The sequence below is a fragment of the Megascapheus bottae genome, chromosome 18 (assembly GCF_031878675.1).
Source record: "Megascapheus bottae isolate mThoBot1 chromosome 18, mThoBot2.hap1, whole genome shotgun sequence".
Taxonomy (NCBI): domain Eukaryota; kingdom Metazoa; phylum Chordata; class Mammalia; order Rodentia; family Geomyidae; genus Megascapheus; species Megascapheus bottae.
In genome coordinates this window covers 10,471,458-10,491,801 of record NC_143526.1, presented here as the reverse complement: position 1 = coordinate 10,491,801, position 20,344 = coordinate 10,471,458, and the positions used below count along the sequence as shown (strand labels likewise).

The following is a 20,344-nucleotide window of genomic DNA, read 5'->3' as shown; positions in this document are numbered from 1 at the left end:
AAAGGGAATTGAGATGTGGCTCAAGTGATAGAGCACCTACCTAACTCTGATTTTTTTTTTTTTTGCCAGTTCTGGGGCTTGAACTCAAGGCCTAGGCACTGTCCTTCCACTTTGTCAAGACTAGTGCTCTACTTGGGCCACAGTACCACTTTCAGCTTTTTCTGTGTATGTGGTACCCAAATATCAAACCTGGGGCTTCATGCATGCTAGGCAAATACTCTACCCCTAAGCCACACTCCCTGTCCAACTCTGATTTTTGTCAGAAGTAAAAATTTTTAAAAAGACCATCATGGTGGCTCACGCCTGGAATCCTAGCTACTCAGGAGGCTGAGATCTGAGGATCAAGGTTCAAAGCCAGCCCAAGCACAAAAGGACTTGAAACTCTTATCTCTAATTAACCTCTAGAAAACAGGAAGTGGGGCGTGACTCAAAGGTAGGGTGGTAGCCTTGAGCTGAGGGCTCAGGGACAGTGCCCAGGCCAAATTCATGAGCCACCAAAAAAAAAAAAAAAAGACCTCCAAGATCAAAGATCAAAGACATCCTCATCTAGTACCCCCATACCCTTTGGTACCCTTCAAAAAAGTTTGAAGGTCTGGTGTCCATGGCCACTACCAGAAGTCCTACTGATAAGCCCTTCGTGGGGTCCAGATCAGAGCTTACCTTTGTAATAAAGATTGTGAGATTTTTAAGGTAAAAACAAAACAAAAATACCTCCAAGTATAACAATGGATATTTCAGGAAATTAAGTAATACTCATGAGTATTAGAGGTTTTCTCCCTTTGGAGCCCATTAGTTGAAATGTTGGCTTTCCATGTTTATGTGTCATTACTGAACTCAGTAGAATCTCCTTGTCCAGAGTCTTTTCATGGTTCCAGCAGCCCCTAGGGTGACACAGGAAGCAGACACACTCTTCCACATACTCCTTAGTATGGGCTGTAATGAAATTGCTTATAATATAAAAAAGTAACACTTGGCCTGGGAGTTTGGCCTAGTGGTTAAAGTGCTTGCCTAGCATGCATGAAGACCCGGGTTCGATTCCTCGGTACCACATACATAGAAAAAAGCTGGAAGTGGTGCTGAGGCTCAAGTGGTAGAGCTCTAGCCTTGAGAAAGTCCAAGGACAGTGCTCAGGCCCTGAGCTCAAGCCCAAGACTGGCAAAAAAAAAAAAAAAAAAAAAGTAACACTTGTCCATCTCAAGAATAGGAAGGGGAAATGAAGATGACAGGAGACTTATAATCACCTGTACTTTGTTCCTGGCAGTCCTCTTTCTTCCCTTCCTTCCTTTCCTACCTCCTGTCTGTCTGTCTGTCTGTCTGTCTGTCTGTCTGTCTGTCTCTATCTGTCTCTTTCCTTCCTGCCTTTTCTTTTCAAATTTCATTTTATTGTCAAGGGGATATATGAAGAGTTACAATTACATATTGTAATTGTAGTGAATACATTTCTTCTTGAACACTGTTACCCATCCCGATGTTTTTAGCCCACTTCTCCTCCCCTCCTTCCAAGTTTTAAAGTTCATTTCCAACATATTGTCTTATTTGTATCACTGTTACATTGGTTTGCCCTTTGTCCTTTGTCTCATCATCATGTTCCCATTCCCTTCCCTAACAACAGGGGATTAAGACATAAGAAAATTTAAAAAATAGGAAACAAAAAATAACTTCACATAGTACATTAAAAACTATCACAAGGAAGGCAGATATGTTGGCTCATGCCTGTAATCCTAGTTACTCAGGAGGCTGAGATCTGAAGATCAAGGTTCAAAGCCAGCCAGGGCACAAAAGGACCTGAGACTCTTATCTCCAACTAACCCCAAGAAAATGGAAAGTGGGGATTGGCTCAAGAGTAGGGTGGTAGCCTTGAGCTGAAGAGCTCAGGGACAGCACCCAGGCCCAGGGATAGGGCAGTAGCCTTGAGCTGAAGAGCTCAGGGAAGGGCAAGTGCCCAGACCCAGTTCAAGTCCCATGACCAGCCAAAAAAAAAAAAAAAAGATATTAAGTAAAGTAAGCCAGACCCCAAAGAAACATAGGCTCTGTAATAATTAGAATATGTCTAGTATTGTCCCAGTAGCAGATCACAATTACAATAACTCAATAGCTTTGTCCATATGAGATAGGATGATGCTAAGTGAAACGAACTGTAGGATATGGAAAAAAAATGTCTTTCTTTCTTTTTCTTGCATGTGTTGGTACTCAGGGTCTAAGTCCCATCCTTGACCTTCTTTTATTCAAGGTTAAACACTCTACCATTTGAGCCACAGCTGCTCTTGTGGCTTTTTAGTGGTTTACCGGAGATATAAGAGTCTCATGGACTTCCTTTTCCAGTTTGGCTTCCAACCACGATCCTCAGATCTTAGCCTTCTGTGTGGCTAAGATTATAGATATGACCCACTGGTGCTCTTGAATTGAGAGGAGTGGTGCGGGAGTTTAGATGGACTATGGCCTCAAACTTGGTAACAATGATCTGCCAGGCCTTTAACTTCTAATTTCTTCTTAAAACATTTTGTGCCACTACTGGAGCTTGAAAGTAAAGCCTCATGCTTCCGTTGGCTTTGATGCTCAGGTCTGGTGCTCCACCACTTGAGACATAGCTCCATTTCCATCTTCTTAAATTTTTGGTAAATATTCACAATCGAGAGATCACAAACGTTTGTGATTTTAAAAGATCTAAACAAATTTATTGGCAAATATTTCATTGCCAGCTAAATAAAAACTATTGACTAAGTTGAAGGTTGGGGGCTCATACCTGTAATCCCAGCTACTCAGGAGGCTTAGATCTAAGAATCAAAGTTCAATGCCAGCCTAGGCAAGAAAGGCCATCAGACTCATCTCCAATTAACCTTCTAAAACCATGAACTGTTGTTCAAAGTGGTAGAGTTAGACTAGCCTTGAGCAAAAATGCTGAGGGATAGCACTCAGACCTGAGTTCAAGCCCCACAACAAATTAAACAAAAACAAAAACCACTGACTAATCTGATAGGATATAAAATAACAACAGAGGGCTGGGACTTTGGCCTAGTGTTAGAGGTGCTTGACTAGCATGCACAAAGCCCCAGGTTCAATTCCTAGGTATCACATGCATAGAAAAAAGCTGGAAGTGGTACTGTGGCTCAGACAGTAGAGCTCTAGCCTAGAGAAAGCCCAAGGACAGTGCTCAGGCCCTGAGCTAAAAAGCCCAGGACTGGCAAAAATAAATAAATAAATAAATAAATAAATAAATAAAAATCTTTGGGCCGGGAGTTTGGCCTAGTGGTTAAAGTGCTTGCCTAGCATGCATGAAGACCCGGGTTCGATTCCTTGGTACCACATATAGAAAAAAAGCCGGAAGTGGTGCTGAGGCTCAAGTGGTAGCACTCTAGCCTTGAGAAAGTCCAAGGACAGTGCTCAGGCCCTGAGCTCAAGCCCACGACTGGCAAAAAGAAAAAGAAAAAGCAGCTGGAAATGGTGTTATGGCTTAAGTGGCAGAGCTCTAGCATTGAGAAAAACCCAAGGATAGTGCCCAGGCCCTAAATTCAAGCCCCAGGACTGGCACCACCAACAACAATAACAACAAAAGTCAAGGGAAGATGTGAATTACCCTAAAATAAATAAACAAGGTTCATATTAACTGATTAAAATAAAGTCCAGCTGAAACCTCATTCCTTTAAGACATACATATAGTCACATACCTGGTCAAATGAGCTGGGAAGAAGAAAACAGCCCACCAAATATCTTCCCAAAAAGGAAGATAATGAGAAGGAAGAGGCATTCTGGGGTGGCACATAAGGCAGGAAACGGAGCTGAAAACTAGCTCTTGATGTTGACCCCTTGTCCTCCTCTCTAGTCCCTTGCTCACTCAGGGAAAAGAAGAAGATGCTTCTGCTCCCTCAAAAAAGTAAGGCCAAAGCAGAAAGACACAAACAGGTAGACCTTCTTGGTATGCAAGTTTCAAATGCCTAATTCCTGGAAAGCTGCCAGAAGCTGTTAATTATTTATAAGCACTACTCCCTAGAGCAGTTAAGGACAGGCCCTCTACAGGTAACTGGGGGAACCAGTATGAATGTACTCTTCTAGGCAGAGTTCAGGAGAGAACAGGAGTCCAGGGTAGGATGGGCCTTGGGTAGGAATAGCAGCCACCAGGAGGGAGCAAATAAGAGACCACAGAGAGGTTCTCAACAGAGACTAGGATAAGGACAGCTTCATGCCAGGGAAAGCACTAGGCCATTATTCAGGCTCAAAAGACAGCAGTTGTGAGAGTGGTGTAAACACAACCCTCAGGAATATGCCCCTGCTAAACTGACAGCATCCCACTATGCAGCCAAAGTAGCCTTGAGTTCAGCACCTTTCCGTCTGCGCCTTACAAGTGTGATGTTACAGATGGGCACCACAATGCCTGGCTCAATGTATCATGATGAAATCTCCGCCACCCAAAAGAATGTGGGTTCATGAAACAGACCACATGTATTCCAGACAACAAAATGGAATACAGTTGACAGTGGAAGCTTCAAGTAGCAACTTATACACATTATGAAACATGTGATTCACATCTGTAGCAGTCCTGCATAAGGAAAACAGACCAACTGTGCAGCATGTGGCCTGGGGAGGGAAACAGAGGCCTTTCTTTTGTAGAATGAGGATTTGGTGGTATGCTTCCATTAACATTTCAGGTCAGGATAACAATAAGTTTTTAAACACTAATATCTCTAAAGAACCTTAATTCCACTTTGCAGATTACATACAGGTTTTAGCCTGATAATTGAAAGGCAAATATCCATTACCTCCCTCCCTACTCAACTGGTGCTGGGATCAAACCCAGAGCCTTGCTTATAACTAGTTACGCCCAACCCTCCTTTAATTTTGTTGAAACACACAAGGGCCAGTCACCAAATCTTTAAATATGGCTTCCACACTATTCTTCCATTCCAGGACTCCCACTTACAGAGACAGAGATGTCAGACCTCATAGAATCCTCTATATCTCTATTTTATACCATTTTGTTTGCTGTGGTTTCACTTTAAATACCTTCTGGATAGTCTCTGCAGCTGCATATAACATAATCAATAGGTTAATGTTTGAATTTTTTCATCTCTAGAATTGAGCTTATTATACAAGCGATTAAATCCTTTTTGTGATATTGGAGATGAAATCCAGAGTGCCTTGTACAAGCTATGTACCACAACTCTTCCAATTAGCTATAGCACAAGCCCTATAATACTCATTTTAATTATTTATAGCTAGTTCTTTATAAAAATTCTCAATCTCACTTTTTAGCTCCTTTAGTACAATGTAACTGAAGAGTTTTAGCTGGCTGGGTGCCAGTGGCTCACAACTGTAATCTTAGCTACTCAGGAGGCTGAGATCTGAGGATTGTGGTTCCAAGTCAGCCAGGGACTAAAGTCTGGGAGACTCTTATCTCCAATTAACCATCAGAAAGCCAGAAGTGGCGCTGTGGTTCAAGTGGTAGAGCACTAACCTTGAGCTGAAGAGTTCAGGGACAGTACCCAAGCCCAGAGTGAAAGGCCCACAACCAAACAAAAGAAAAAAAATTTTACCTTTTTTTTTTTTTTTTTTTTTTACCTGATACTGGGGCTTGAATTCAGGTGTCTTCTTTGACCCTGTTTGGCTTGCTGGCTCAGTTGACATTCGACAAATACATAAGTCATGCCTCTAGTCTGACATTTATTGATTATTTGGAGATAAAATATCATAGACTATTCTGCCCAGTTGACAGAATGTTTTAAGTTTCAACAGCCCAATCAAAAAATAAGCAAAAGATATGAGAAGACACTGCACTGAAGAAGAGACACAGATAAAACATAAACAAAAATATGCTTAACAACTTATGCCAATAGAGAACAGTAAATACATTGAGATATCACTGCATACCTAACAGAATGGTACAAACACAAAAGAATCTTAACAGCACCAAATATTGGTGGATTAGCAGCAATAGGAACTCTCCCTCATTCTGTCTGGCATTTCTTACAAAACTAAACATATTCTTACTTAATTATCCAACAGTCACTCTCCTGGTTGCTTACTCCAACAAGCAGAAAATTGGACTAAATCAAAACAAGTCCAAAAAATAATATGCATAAACATCTTTAGAGGTTTAAAGTACCAAAACTTGGAAGCAAGATGTTCTTTAGTATGAGATTAGATAAATAAGCTGCACTAGTACATACAACAATAGATTCTTGCTCAGTGCCAAAATGAAATGAGCTACTGAGAAGATGTGGAGGAGCCTTAAATATACTCATATTGCTAAGTGAAAGAAGATAATTTGAAAAGGTTATATGCCATAATAATTTCAACTATATAGCATCTGGAAAAGGTAAAACTGTGAGGGCAGTAAAAGATCAGTGAGGGGTACAAGAAGACAGAGACACAAGTGGGTAGAGCACAGGGGACACTTAGAGCATTGCAGTCATTCTGGTATTGTAATGGTGAGACATGTGATTTTACACTCGTCAAACCTGACAGAATATACAACATCGAGTATACACCCTGATGGAAATGTTACGTGATAATGAGTCCATGTGAGCTCATGGGTTCTAACAATGCATGCCATACTGGTAAGGAATATTGACAGTAGGCAAGGCTTTGGGGTCAGGGAAGAATGAGGAAATACTGGGTACTTTCCATTCAATTTGGCTGTAAACCTAAAATTGCTCTTAAAAACATAGTTTCCTATATAGAAACAAGAGCTTTATCTTGTGTGATTGTTGTTCTTAATGTATTATGTTATTTCTCCTCTCTTTTTTTGCCCTTATGTTTAATCTCATAGTTACTGTATCTGGTTTTGGTACTTGGGATACTGTATATACATTTATTTATTTGAAATAGGAAAGGGAAGGGGGGAAACAAGATGATTGGGAAGGGTGTGGGGAGGGAAATGGGAGCAAAAAATGAGAGAGGTATCAATGTGTGAGAAGTAATGCACCTACTACCTGACGAATGTAACTGTAACCCCTCTATACATAAAATATATAAAAAAATGACATACAAACCCTCAGCTTAATTTTAATTATGCTCTAAAAATCTATGTGCCGGTGATTATATACAGAGATTCCCTTCTTGAATACTTGTTTAACATGACATTTGAAATACGATGTAAAAATCAATGTTAATAGAATATTTAAAAAATAATATGAAAAATAAAAAAGCAGTAGAGACAGTTGTTCTGAACAACTTATACTATATTCATGTAACACCATGGTGGAGTCTCTTGGTACCATTAACACGTGGTATTTTTAAATGAAAAAAAAAATAATGACAAAAATAGGGCAGGCTCTGTTAGTTGAATACATGTTGAAAGGAGACCAGGAAGGCTAATAAGGTAGGTGAACAGAATGAACATGGTCCAAGTAGTTTGTTTGCATGGCTGGGTGCTGGTGGCTCACGCCTATAGTCCTAGCTACTCAGGAGACTGAGATTTGAGGATTGTGGTTCAAAGCCAGCCTGGCAGGAAAGTCCATGAGAAACTTATCTTAAAAAAAAAAACGCCACCAACAAACAAACAAACAAAAAACAAAACAGAAAACTAGAATTAGTACTATGACTCAAAGTGGTACAGCACTAGCCTGGAGCAAAAAGATCTCAAAGACAACATCCAGGTCTATAGTACAAGCCCCACTGACAAAAACAAAAACAAAAAAAAATTAAACAAGCCAGGTGCAGTGACTCACATCCTTAATCCTATTTAGGAGGCTGAGATCTAAGGATCATGGTTTGAAGCCAGCCCAAGTAGGAAAGTCTATGAGATTCTTTTTTTTTGTTGTTTGTTTGTTTTTGCCAGTCCTGGGCTTGAGCTCAAGTCCTTGGACTTTCTCAAGGCTAGAGCTCTACCACTTGAGCCTCAGCACCACTTCTGGCTTTTTCTTCTATGTATGTGGTACCAAGGAATTGAACCCGGGTCTTTGTGCATGCTAGGCAAGCACTCTACCACTAGGCCAAACTCCCAGCCCAGTCTATGAGATTCTTATCTCCAATTAACTACCAAAAGACCAGGAATGGAGCTGTAGCTTAAGTGGTAAAGCATTAGTCTGGAGCAAAACAGCTTAGGGACAGTGTGAAGGCCCTGAATTCAAGCCCCAAGACTGGAAAGTACAGGCACATACAGGCAGGCAGGCAGGCAGGCAGGCAGGCAGGCAGGCAGGCACGCACGCACGCACGCACTCACATACACACACACACATAAAAATAAATAAAACAATCAAATTTGTTCAAATTGTTTTGGTAAGGGGGTAGCAGAATAAGGGAGAGTAATAGAAGGGGTATATTAGATCAGAATACACTATACATTCCTAAGGAAATGTTACAATAGAGTCTTGTGTAGACCTACTGTATGCAAATTTTTTAATTAAAGAATTTATTAACGGGTGGGGGGAGTGGGGGGGGAGGGAAATGGGTACCAAGACATGTGAAAGGGTATCAATGTATGTGAATTAATGCACCTTCTATCTGGCAAATATCATGTAACCCTTTTACTAATTACAATAAAAAAATAGAAAAAAAGAATTTATTGAAATTGATTTTTACATCATATTTCAAATGACATGTTTATAATAAACAAGTATTCAAGAAGGGAATCTCTATATACAATCACTGGCACTTAGTTTTTAGAACATAATCAAAATTAGGCTAAGGGTTTGTGTATCATAGATACATATTAATCTATGTAATAAAACATTATGCCTATAGTCATAGGTTTTTATGTCTATGTAGTTGTGTTTATATTTCCCGTACCATGTCCATAGCATTGGTTATACAAATATTGAGTCCTCGCTCTTGTACTGTTTGGATCTAATAGCCACATATTAAGGATACCATGAGTCTTTTGTTCATTTGGTCTTGATTTGTCTCACTCAATATGCTTCGCTCTAGATTCATCCACTTCCCTGCAAATGCCATTATTTTATCTTGTCTGTTGACTATGTAGAATTCCATTACGTATATATACCACATTTTCTGTATCCATTCGTCTGCAGTAGGCATCTGGATTGTTTCCATCCCCTGGCTATTGTGAATAGTGCAGAGATGAACATAGCTGAGCTGTATGCTAATTTTTAAAAATCTCCTAAACAGCCCTGTGGTGACGCACAGGCATAATGCTAGTATTAACTGGCAGAGGCAGGTGGAGGAAAAGTATTCAGAGTATGAGGCTAGACTTAGAAAGGGAATAAGAGCCTACATCAAAATAAATTAAGTATTTTAAACATTTTTAAAACAGAAATGTTTGGATGAGGTGCTACTAAATTAATGAGCCTTGAAAATATTATGCTAAGTGAAAGAAGTCAGTCATAAAAAGACCAACTACAAGGCCAGGTATGGTGGGAGCTGTGTCCCATTTCATATTCACAGGAAAAGTTATCTGAAGAGTCTCAACATCAAACAGCAGAGGCAAAGCACTGACTTTCACATTCTGCTTTCTCCAGTCAGGTTGTTTTCCTTCCAAAGCACTGTATTATTCTCCAGAGTTTTATATGTTTTGTAATATTTTTACTTTCCAATAATTACCTGCAAGCTTCTGTTTGTCTCAAGAGGCCAGTACAACCTTGTTCAACATAAGTGATTATCATGTGATGATTAGCACTGAGCCTTAGGGATCTGCACACCCAGAAATCCTTGCTCCTGTGAATGAAGGCAAGTCAGAAGTTCCTTCTCCACTATGCAAAAAATAACCCAAAGTTCCACAGCATGGTACTTTCTGGAAGTCATCCTTAGGAAATATGAAATACTGTGCTCAGCTCCAGGAGCAGAAAGAAATAGCATTAAGCTACAACTTCAGAATGTGCATGGTGCTCACCTACATAGGCCATGAACAACCTATCTTTAAAAAACAAAAAGGCTAGAGATAGTAGTATGGGTATGAAGTCCCAGCTACTCAGGAGGTAATACTGAATGATCGCTTTAGCCCAGGAGCTTGTAACCAACCTAGCCCAGATAGTCAGACTTGGTCTCAACCACAACCAGAGTGGGGGAAACACAGTTGAAAACATCATTCTACAAGTATTTACTGAATACATTATGTAGTTCACAACATCCTAAGCTCTTAAGGATACTGTAGCAAACAAAAGAGACAAAAACCTCTCACTTATGAAGCTTACATTCTCTAGGAGAGACAATAAATAATTACAATTTTTTACACTTTTTTTTTTTGCCAGTTGTGGCACTTGAACTCAGGGCCTAGGCACTATCCTTGGACACTTGCTCAAGGTTAGCGCTCTGCCACTTGAGCCACAGTGCCACTTCTGGCTTTTTTTTCTGTGTATGTGGTACCAAGGAATCGAACCCAGGGCTTCATCCATGCTAGCACTCTACCACTAGGCCACAATCCAGGCCACAATTAAACTTTTTAAAATTTGATTTGGTGGGGCTGGGAGTTTGGCCTAGTGGTAGAGTGCTTGCCTAGCATGCACGAAGACCCAGGTTCAATTCCTCGGTATCACATACATAGAAAAATGCTAGAAGTGGTGCTGAGGCTCAAGTGGTAGAGCTCTAGCCTTGAGAAAGTCCAAGGACAGTGCTCAAGCCCTGAGCTCAAGCCCAGGACTGGGGAAAAAAAAAACTGATTTGGTGATGCTGAGGATGGAACCCAGGAGCTAGTACATGCTGGGACATGAACTAGCTATAGATCTTGTCCCTCACAAATTGTATTTGAGATAATGATAAGTAGTATGGAGAGAGATAAAGCAGGAAATGTGGGCGAAATGACTGGCACATTTAAATAGGGTACAAGGAAGGCTCACTGAGAAGATAACCCCCACTGGTAGCTGTGCACACATGCCTACAAGCTGAGGAGAACTCTGGAAGGATGTGTCTTTCTCTTTCAAAAACAGCTAAACAAGTGACCCTTCAAAATCAGCCAGGTACCCCCAAAGGACTTCAGGGGGTCTTTGAACCAAAGTATTCTTCAGCCTGCTTTCTAAAATTTGAAATTCTATTCTTTCTCCTTTTCTTCTTTTTTTTTTTTTTTTTTTTGCTAGTCTTGGGGCTTGAACTGAGGGCCTCAGCACTGTCCTTGTGCTTTCCTAAAGGCTAGCACTCTACCATTTCAGCCACACTTCTGTCCTTTCTATATATGTGGTACCAAGGAATTGAACCCAGGTCTTTGTGTATGCTAGGGAAGCACTCTACCATTAGGCCAAACTCCCAACCTAATCTTTCTTTTTTTCTTGTCAGTATTGGGGCTTGAAATCAGGGCCTGACCATTATACTTCAGTTTTTTTCACTTGATGCTGGAACTCTTACCATTTGAGTCACAGCTCCACTTTTGGCTTTTTGGTGGTTAACTGGAAATTTAGAGTCTCACAGATTTTTCTGCCTAGGCTGGCCTCAACGCACAAGCCTCAGATCTCAGCTTCCTAAAAGTACCTAGGATTATAAACATGAGCCACTAATGCCCAGTCTGAAATTTCATTAAGGGGAGGGGAGCATTGACTTCTATACTCTCCAAGAAAATAATTGATGGGTTCCAAAGAGCTGGCACAGTATTCCACAGTTACAAGATGATAAGGAGGTGACTGATGGTGAGGTGTGGAACATTCTCAGAAGAAGAGCAAATTTTTCAGGAAGTTATAGGACAGAGTCAGGAGAGGCAAAGGCAGATTGAAAAGACAGGCACCGGGGCTGGGAGTTTGGCCTAGTTGTAGAGTGCTTGCCTAGCATGCACGAAGACCCGGGTTCGATTCCTTGGTACCACATATATAGAAAAAGCCGGAAGTGGTGCTAAGGCTCAAGTGGTAGAGCTCTAGCCTTGAGAAAGTCCAAGGACAGTGCTCAGGCCCTGAGCTCAAGCCCAGGACTGGCACTCTCCCCAGCTCAGCCCCCCTCTATGGGTCCAGGGCATGAAACAGTTGTTTAACATAGTGTTTTTATCCCTTGGTTCAAACCTAGTTAATTCTAGTACACTAATTTCATGAAATTTACAGGAAGTAAGTTCATGGTGGTAAACACTCCGGCATTTCACCAAGTGCAGCACCCTCAGGCTGAAGCTTTTCTGTTCCTAGACTATCTGTCTAAAGGCAAGAGGAGAAGCTACACAATTTCTCAAACCTGTGTGCCCCACATTCTCAGGGGAGAGAGTTTTCTATATGATATCAGACTTTTTATTTTCAGCCTCAAAGACTCAGTGCTAGTAATTGTATTTGCATCTATGGATGGAAAGGCAAACTTAACCATGAATCATGCATTTAGAACAGCAAGTGACATTATGGCCCACTTTTCATACTCAAGAGAAAATATAAGCAAGCCCATGGTTTATAGCAGCAAAAGCACACAAAGACAAAACAAACCCAGAGCACTAATTCTACAGGAGACAGGATGTTCTTGTATACCCTGTGAAGATTTCATCCTAGCAGAAAACACTACTTATTACTCAGAATTAACAGTTACTTTGAATTGTTTTGTAGTTTTATTGCTATTTAAACATTTTGACTACATAGTTACATAACAGATGTCTATTTGTCATGGTTTAGATAAGTCTTCCCAAATGCCTCTGTATGAAATATGGGCTCCAGTCAATGGCAATAGTGGTGAGGGAGGAGTATTGAAGCCTTTAAGAAGTGGAGCCTATAAACAGTGGGAAAAAGATAACTTCTTCATAATTGGTGTGGATCCTGGTTTATCACCACATACTATTAAGTCAAAGTGGATCAAAGACTGCAACGTCTGACCTGAAACTTTGAAATTACTGAAAGAGGAAGTAAAAAAAATACCAAAACTTATAGTCAGAAACTTTTTGAAAACGTAAGAACTTATAGGCAGAAACTGTTTGAAAAGAATCCCAGGGGCATAGTGAACAGGAGAGAGATTTGAAAAATGGAATTACATCAAAATGAAAAAGTTTCTGCACAACAAAGGACATAGTTACTAAAGTAGAAAGACAGCTGATGGACTGGTAGAAGGTCTTTATAAGCTATCCATCTAACAAGATTAATATCCAAAATATACAAGAAGCTCAAGAAATTAATCCTTCTCAAAACTAATAAACCAATCACTAACTGGGCAATGAAGCTAAAAAGAGACTTCTCAGAAAAAGAAGCAAGCAACATATCAGGAAATGCTCAATATCCCTGGACAAAAAAAGAAATGCAAATCAAAACAATTTTGAAGCCGGGTGCCCAGTGGCTCACTCCTATAATTCTAGTTACTCAGGAGGCTGAGATCTGAGGATCCCACTTCAAAGCCAGCCCAGCCCTGTGTGACTCTTGTAGAAAATTAACCACCAGAAAACTGGAAGTGGTGCTGTGGATCAAGGGTGGTAAGTGGGGTGGTAGCCTTGAGGTAAAAATCTCAGGGACAGCATCCAGGCCCAGATTTCAAGCCCATGACCGCCAAAAAATAAATAAATAAAAAAATTGAGATTCCATTTCTTGGAACAACAATTGATGGTGGGGATGGGAGGGGAACCCTATTGCACTGTTGGTGGGAATGTAAACGAGTACAGCTACTCTGAATGGCAGTCTGGAAGTTCCTCAAAAAACTAAACAGAACTTCCCTATGACCCAGCCATACTGCTCTTGGGCATCTACCCAGAACATTACAAGTCAGAATACTGTAAAGACACTTGTACATCCATGTTCACTGCCTCAATATTCACAATGGCCACATTATGGAAACAGCCAAGATGCCCTATAATGGATGAGTGGATCTAAAAAAATGTGGAACCTATACACAATGGAACTTTACACAACCATTAAAAAGAAGAATATGCAAGCCAAGTGCTGGTGGCTCATGCCTATAATCCTAGCTACTCAGGAGGCTGAAATATAAGGATTATGGTTCAAAGTCAGACCAGTCAGGGAAGTCCATGAGATGATGCTTATCTCCAATTAACCACCAGAAAGCAGAAGTGGCATTGTGGCTCAAAATAGCAGAGCACAAGCCTTGAGCAGAAGGGCTCAGGGACTACTTCCAGACCCTGAGTTCAAGCCTCTTGATTGACCAATAAGTGAATGAATGAATGAATGAATGAATGAATAAATAAATGTAATCATATGTCGTCTGTAGAGAAATAGATAGGCCTGAAATCAATCAGGTTAAGTGAAGTGAGCCAGGCTCAGAGAGACAAATGGCAGATGTTTTCTATCATATGCAGAAGCTAGAACTAAAAAACATCAGGACATAATAAATTACACAGGACTCTAATCATTCACACACAATGAAACCAAAGGAGGATACTCTTAGGAGAGGAACTCAAAAGCACAATGCCTCTGAATACTTAAAATACTATCTATAGAAACAAATTCCAGAAAATGGAAACATGGGGTGCGTTGATGGTGATCGTGGTGTTTATTTTTGCATTTTTATTGTTGTTGTTTTGTTTGTTCTTTTTTTTCTGTCTTTTGGGAGGGTAAAGGAAGCACAGGGAGGTAGGATGAACAACTGCAGGCACGGTATTCAGTAGACACTAGATGGAAAATGAACTAGACAACTTGTGAACAAGAGAAGAGATGAAAGAGAGACTGGAGGAAAGCAATGTCTAAAAAACAATGAACTCATTACTTGACTTATGAAATGGCAAGCCCTTAATAATAAGATTTTTTTTTTGCCAGTCCTGGGCTTGAGCTCAGGGCCTGAGCACTGTCCTTGGACTTTCTCAAGGCTAGAGCTCTACCATTTGAGCCTCAGCACCACTTCCAGCTTTTTTCTATGTATGTGGCACCAAGGAATCGAACCCAGGTCTTCGTGAATGCTAGGCAAGCACTTTAACCACTAGGCCAAACTCCTGGCCCCAATAATAAGATTTTATACACACACACACACACACACACACACACACACACACACACACAGACGCGCATGTGTGTGTGTGTGTGTGTGTGTATACAGAGAGAGAGAGAGAGAGAGAGAGAGAGAGAGAGAGAGAAAAGTGGAGCCCTTAATAACAATTAAATATATACCATATATACACAGAAAGAAAGAGAAAGAGAAAGAGAAAGAGAAAGAGAAAGAGAGAGAGAGGGAGAGAGGGAGAGAGGGAGAGAGGGAGAGAGGGAGAGAGGGAGAGAGGGAGAGAGAGAAGTGGAGCCTAGCAGACACCAGGTGGCTCAAGTCTGTAATCCTAACTACTCAAGAGGTTGAGATCAGAAGCTCACAGTTCAAAGCCAACACAAGCTGGAAAGCCCATGTGACTCTTATCACTAATTAACCACTAAAAGCCAGAAGTAGAGCTCTGGTACAAATGGGAGGGTACCAGGCTTAAGGGTAAAAGCTAAGAGACAACCCCAACCCCAGACTCAGTTTAAGCCTCAGTACCAGCACCGAAAAAAGAAAAGCAAAACCCAGTGGTAGGAAATAAGTTCACTGGGGCCTAGTTTTGAAAAGGATATTAGGAGCCCAGCCCTTCTCACCTACCCACTTTCCCAGCTACCATTAGGTGAGCAGCTCCCTTTGTCACGATACATTACACTGCTATAGGCCCAAAATACCATAGACTGAGACCTCTAAAACTGTGAACCAAAATAAACCTTCCCTCTTTTTAATTTTTCTTGAGTATTTTGTTATAGTAAGAGAGAACTGATTAGCAGATTTTTTTTTTTTGGGTCAGTTATGGGGCTTGAACTCTGGGCCTGGGCATTGTCTCTGAACTCTTCAGCTCAAGGCTAGTGCTCTACCACTGGAGCTACAGCACCACTTCTGGTTTTCTGGTGGTTAATTGGAGATAAGATAAGAGTTTCATGGTCTTTGGTGCCCAGGCTGGCTTTGCACCTTGATCCCCAGATCTCAGCCTCCTGAGTAGCTAGGATTACAGGTGTGAGCCAGTGGCACCAGACTTGATTAGCAGATTTTTATAAGCCTGATTTTGTCAAAACAACTAGGTTTGTTTTGACATTATTAAACTGAACCTGATTCTGAAATGGCAGGAAAGCCAACCTCTATTACTGAAATCCATTTCTCATTTTTAATCTACTTTGTTACGACTAATTCTTTTTCTTCATGGTATCTTGTTTATCTTTAAATATTTTATCACAGACAGATGTGTATACTAACTAGACTAAGCTAAACCATATATATGCGCATCATTGTAACAATGAAATGAAAGTTCTGGGATGGCTATTCTGGCTTTTAATTAGGCAACACATTCTCTGAAAACAAGTGCTACAAACATTTCTACAAATGTATTTTGATTACATAGTGAAAATCAGAAACAGGTATTTACTAAAGAAATTCACAGGCTGATGAATACTATAATGGGTTTCTTACTAGGGAAAGTGAAAAGTCTTAGGTATACAAGGTTAGTTTACTCATCACTCTCAAAAGATAATCCAAGAGGCCAGTAGTTTGACTCTAAACATCCTGTGTCCAGCTGCTGGTAACAGAATTTCTGGCTACATAGTGACCACTACAAAATTTATATAACTCAGCCACAGGAATGTCTGTGCATCATCTTCCTTAAGAAGAGTTTTCCTGGAAAGTAGTGATAAGATCATGTAACAGCTTGGACTCCATGGAGGTCACAAATAAAACTGCACATACGTTTTGCTCTCTGACTGCTACTAAGCGTTGTTTAATTAATACCTGTGTAATTGGCAGAGAACAAACTTATAATAAAGAGCAGGAATTAACACATATGTTGGTATGTGTTAGAATTTCCAACTTCCAGGCCAAGAGTTTGGCCTAGTAGTAGAGTGCTTGCCTAGCATGCACAAAGACCCGGGTTCAGCACTACCACATACATAGAAAAAAATCTGGAAGTTAGTGGTGAGGTTCACGTAGTAGAGCTCTAGCCTTGAGAAAGTCCAAGGACAGTGCTCAGGGCCTATAGTCGATTTCTCGGAAACATACACAGAAAAAAGCTAGAGGTGAGGCCAGGAGTTTGACGTAGTGGTAGAGTATGCTTATTTAGCACCCACGAAGACCTGGGTTCAATTCCTCAGTATCACATACATAGAAAAAGCCAGAAGTATAGCCAGGCACGGTGGCTTACACATGTAATCCTAGCTACTCAAGAAGCTGAGATCTGTGGTTCAAAGCCAACACGGGCACTAAAGAACCCGAGACTCTAATCTCCAATTAATCACTAGAAAACAGGAAGTGGGGATGTGGCTCAGGGGTAGGGTGGCAACCTTGAGCTGAAGAGTTCAGGGACAACACCCAGGCCTAGGGGTAGGGCAGTATCCTTGAGCTGAGAGCTCAGGGACAGCACCAAGGCCCAGAGTTCAAGCCCCATAACCCACAAAAAAAGAAAGGAAGGAAGGAAGGAAGGAAGGAAGGAAGGAAGGAAGGAAGGAAGGAAGGAAGGAAGGAAGGAAGGAAGGAAGGAAGGAAGGGAAAGAAAAGAAAAGAAAAGGAAAGAAAAAGCAAGAAGTGGTACTGTGACTCAAGTGGTGGAGTATGAATCTTGACAAAACCCAAGGGTAGTGCTCAGGCTCTGAATTCAAGCCCTAGGACTGAACAAAAAAAAGAAAGAAAGAAAAAGCTGGACATGGTGCTGTGGCTCAAGTGGTAGAGCAGTAGCTTTGAGAAACCGCAAGGACAGTGCCTGTGCCCAAGTGTGAGCTCAACCCCACAACTGGCAATAATAATAATAATACATCAAGAAAATGGAATCATACAAAGTATATTATAACATAATGGAATTAGATATCACTAAGTGATATCAAAAAAGTCTAATCTATATACTTAAAAATTAACACATTTCAGCCATGCTTGGTGGCTCTCGCCTATAATCCTAACTACTCAGGAGGCTCAGATCTGAGGATCACAGTTCAGAGCAAGCCAGGGCACTAAAAACTCCAAAGACTAGGAGACTCTTATCTCCAATTAATCACTAGAAAACCAGAAGGTGCCCTTGGCTCAATGGGAATGGCAGTAGCCTTGAGCTGAAAAAGCTCAGGGACAACACCCAGGACTAGGAGTAGAGTGGTAACCATAAGCTGATGAGCTTAGGGACAGCACCCAGGCCCAGAGTTCAAACCCCATGACCGGAAAAAAAATAATAATAACACATTTCTCAATAATCCTTTGGTTAAAGAAAACATTTCAAGGGAAACTTCAGAATATATAAAAATCTTTGGGCTGTATGTAACTACAGTAGATAGTTCTTCAGTGGTAATTTATTTCAATAACTGCTTAATTAGAAAAGGTCTCAAATCAGTAATCTCAGCTCCCACCTCAAGAAATGAGGTAAAAAGAACAAAGTAATAAAAGGGGTAGAAAAATGAGAATAATAAAGCAATAAAATTAGAAACAGATAAGTAATAGAAAAAGAATCAGTGAAGTCCAGAGCTGATATTTAAACATCAGTAAAAAATGAAGACCAGAAGTAGTGTTATGACTTAAGTGGTAGAGGAATAGCCTTGACCTAAAGAGCTCAGGGACATCCAGGCCCAGAGTTTAAGACCCATGACTGACAAAAAAAAAAAAAATGAAGACCAATGAGTTAGAAGATACAAAATGTCTTTATTAAAAATAAAAGAGGGGGGCCGGGAGTTTGGCCTAGTGGTTGAAGTGCTTGCCTAGCATGCACAAAGGCCCGGGTTCGATTCCTTGGTACCACATATATAGGAACTTGTTTCTTGGAGCTCTTCTGACCGTGATTCTGACAGTGAAGTTGACAAAAAGTTAAAGAGGAAAAAGCAGGTTGCTACAGAAAAGCCTATAAAAAACAAAAAACGGGTGAGACTTCAAGAGCTCTGGCATCTTCTAAGCAGAGCAGCAGCAGCAGAGATGGTAACATGTTTCAGATTGGGAAAATGAGGTATGTGAGTGTTCAGAACTTTAAAGGGAAAGTTCTAACTGATATTAGAGAATATTGGATGGATCCAGAAGGTGAAATGAAACCAGGAAGAAAAGGAATTTCTTTAAATCTGGAGCAATGGAGCCAGCTGAAGGAACAGATTTCTGATATTGATGATGATGCAGTAAGAAAACTGTAAAATCTGAGCCATATAAAACCTGTACTGTTCTACTTGTTTTAATCTGTCTTTTTACATTGGCTTCTGTTTTCTAAAATGTTTCCCAAGCTGTTGTATATTTAGATTGCAGAACAATTGGTAAAATGAATACTTTTTTTTAAATGTGCATTATTAAAAATGTTCTGAGTGAAGCTCATTGTCAGCTTTATTAAGGAGGATTGCTTTGTGTCTCCTACCTAGTGTAAAATAAAATCAAGTAATCACAAAAATAAATAAATAAATAAATAAAAGAGGCCGGGCATGGTAGCTCATGCCTGTACTCCTAGTTACTCAGAAGGCTGAGATCTAAGGATCATGCTTCAAAGCCAGCCCTGGCATTAAAGTCCATGAGACTCTTATCTCCAATTAGACACTAGAAAATAAGAAGTGACCCTGTGTCTCAAGGGTTAGGGCAGTAGCCTTGAGCTGAAGAGCTCAGGGACAACATCCAGACCCAGGGGTAGGGGAGTAGTCATGAGCTGAAGAGCTCAGGGACGGTGCCCAGGCCCAGAGTTCAAGCCCCACGAACAACAAAAATGAATAAATTAAATAAACAAATAAATAAAAATAAAAGAGAAAAACTATGTATTGAAACTCATAAACACTAAAAGGAAGATATATTAACACATGTGAGATAGATTAAATGTTCCAACTCCTTGAAAATCATAATCATAAATCCTTTAACATGAAATAAGTCATTTATACTCTAGATAATAGTAATAATCTAACCCTACAACTACTAAGAAAGTTTTTAAACTTACCCAAAAGTACCATGTGAGGTGGAATACACCTGTAACTCCAGCACTCAAGTTCTGTCACTAAACAAAACAAAAATCAATAGCTACAATCACAAAAGAAAAACCTACTACCCAAAACAAACTCCAATACTGATTTATTCAAAAACCCCATTCTATATATATTCTATCTATATAGAAAAGGCCAGAAGTAGTGCTCTGGATCAAGTGGTAGAGCTCTAGCCTTAAGAAAGCCCAAGGACAGTGCTCAGGCCCTGAGTTCAAGCCCCAAGACTGCCAAAAAAATATATATTTTTTTTCCAAACGAAGAGTTGGGCACTGGTGGCTCATGCCTGTAATCCTAGCTACTTAGGAGGATGAGATCTGAGGATGGCAGTTCAAAGCCAGCTCAGGCATTAAAGTCTGTGAAACTCCTATCTCTAATGAACCACCAGAAAACCAGAAGTGGTACTGTGATTCAAAGTGGTAGAACACTAGCCTTGAGCTGAAGAGCTCAGAGACAGTGCCAGGCCAGAGTTCAAACCCCATGACCGACAAAAAAAAATTGCAAATAAAATCCAGGAATACATAAATATACACTATAAGGTGGCCTTGCACTAGAAATGCAAGGGTGGCTGGGTGCAGTGGCTCATGCCTGTAATCCTAGCTACTCAAGAGGCTGAGATCTGAGGCTCAAGGTTCAAAGCCAGGGGCGCAAAAGGACTTGAGACT

General features: G+C 40.5%; 1 pseudogene; it reads left to right on the top strand.

Moving 5' to 3' along the window:
* Positions 1–601: 601 nt before the first annotated feature.
* LOC150050085 (activated RNA polymerase II transcriptional coactivator p15 pseudogene) lies at positions 602–18,868 on the top strand (annotated as a pseudogene).
* Positions 18,869–20,344: the final 1,476 nt, after the last annotated feature.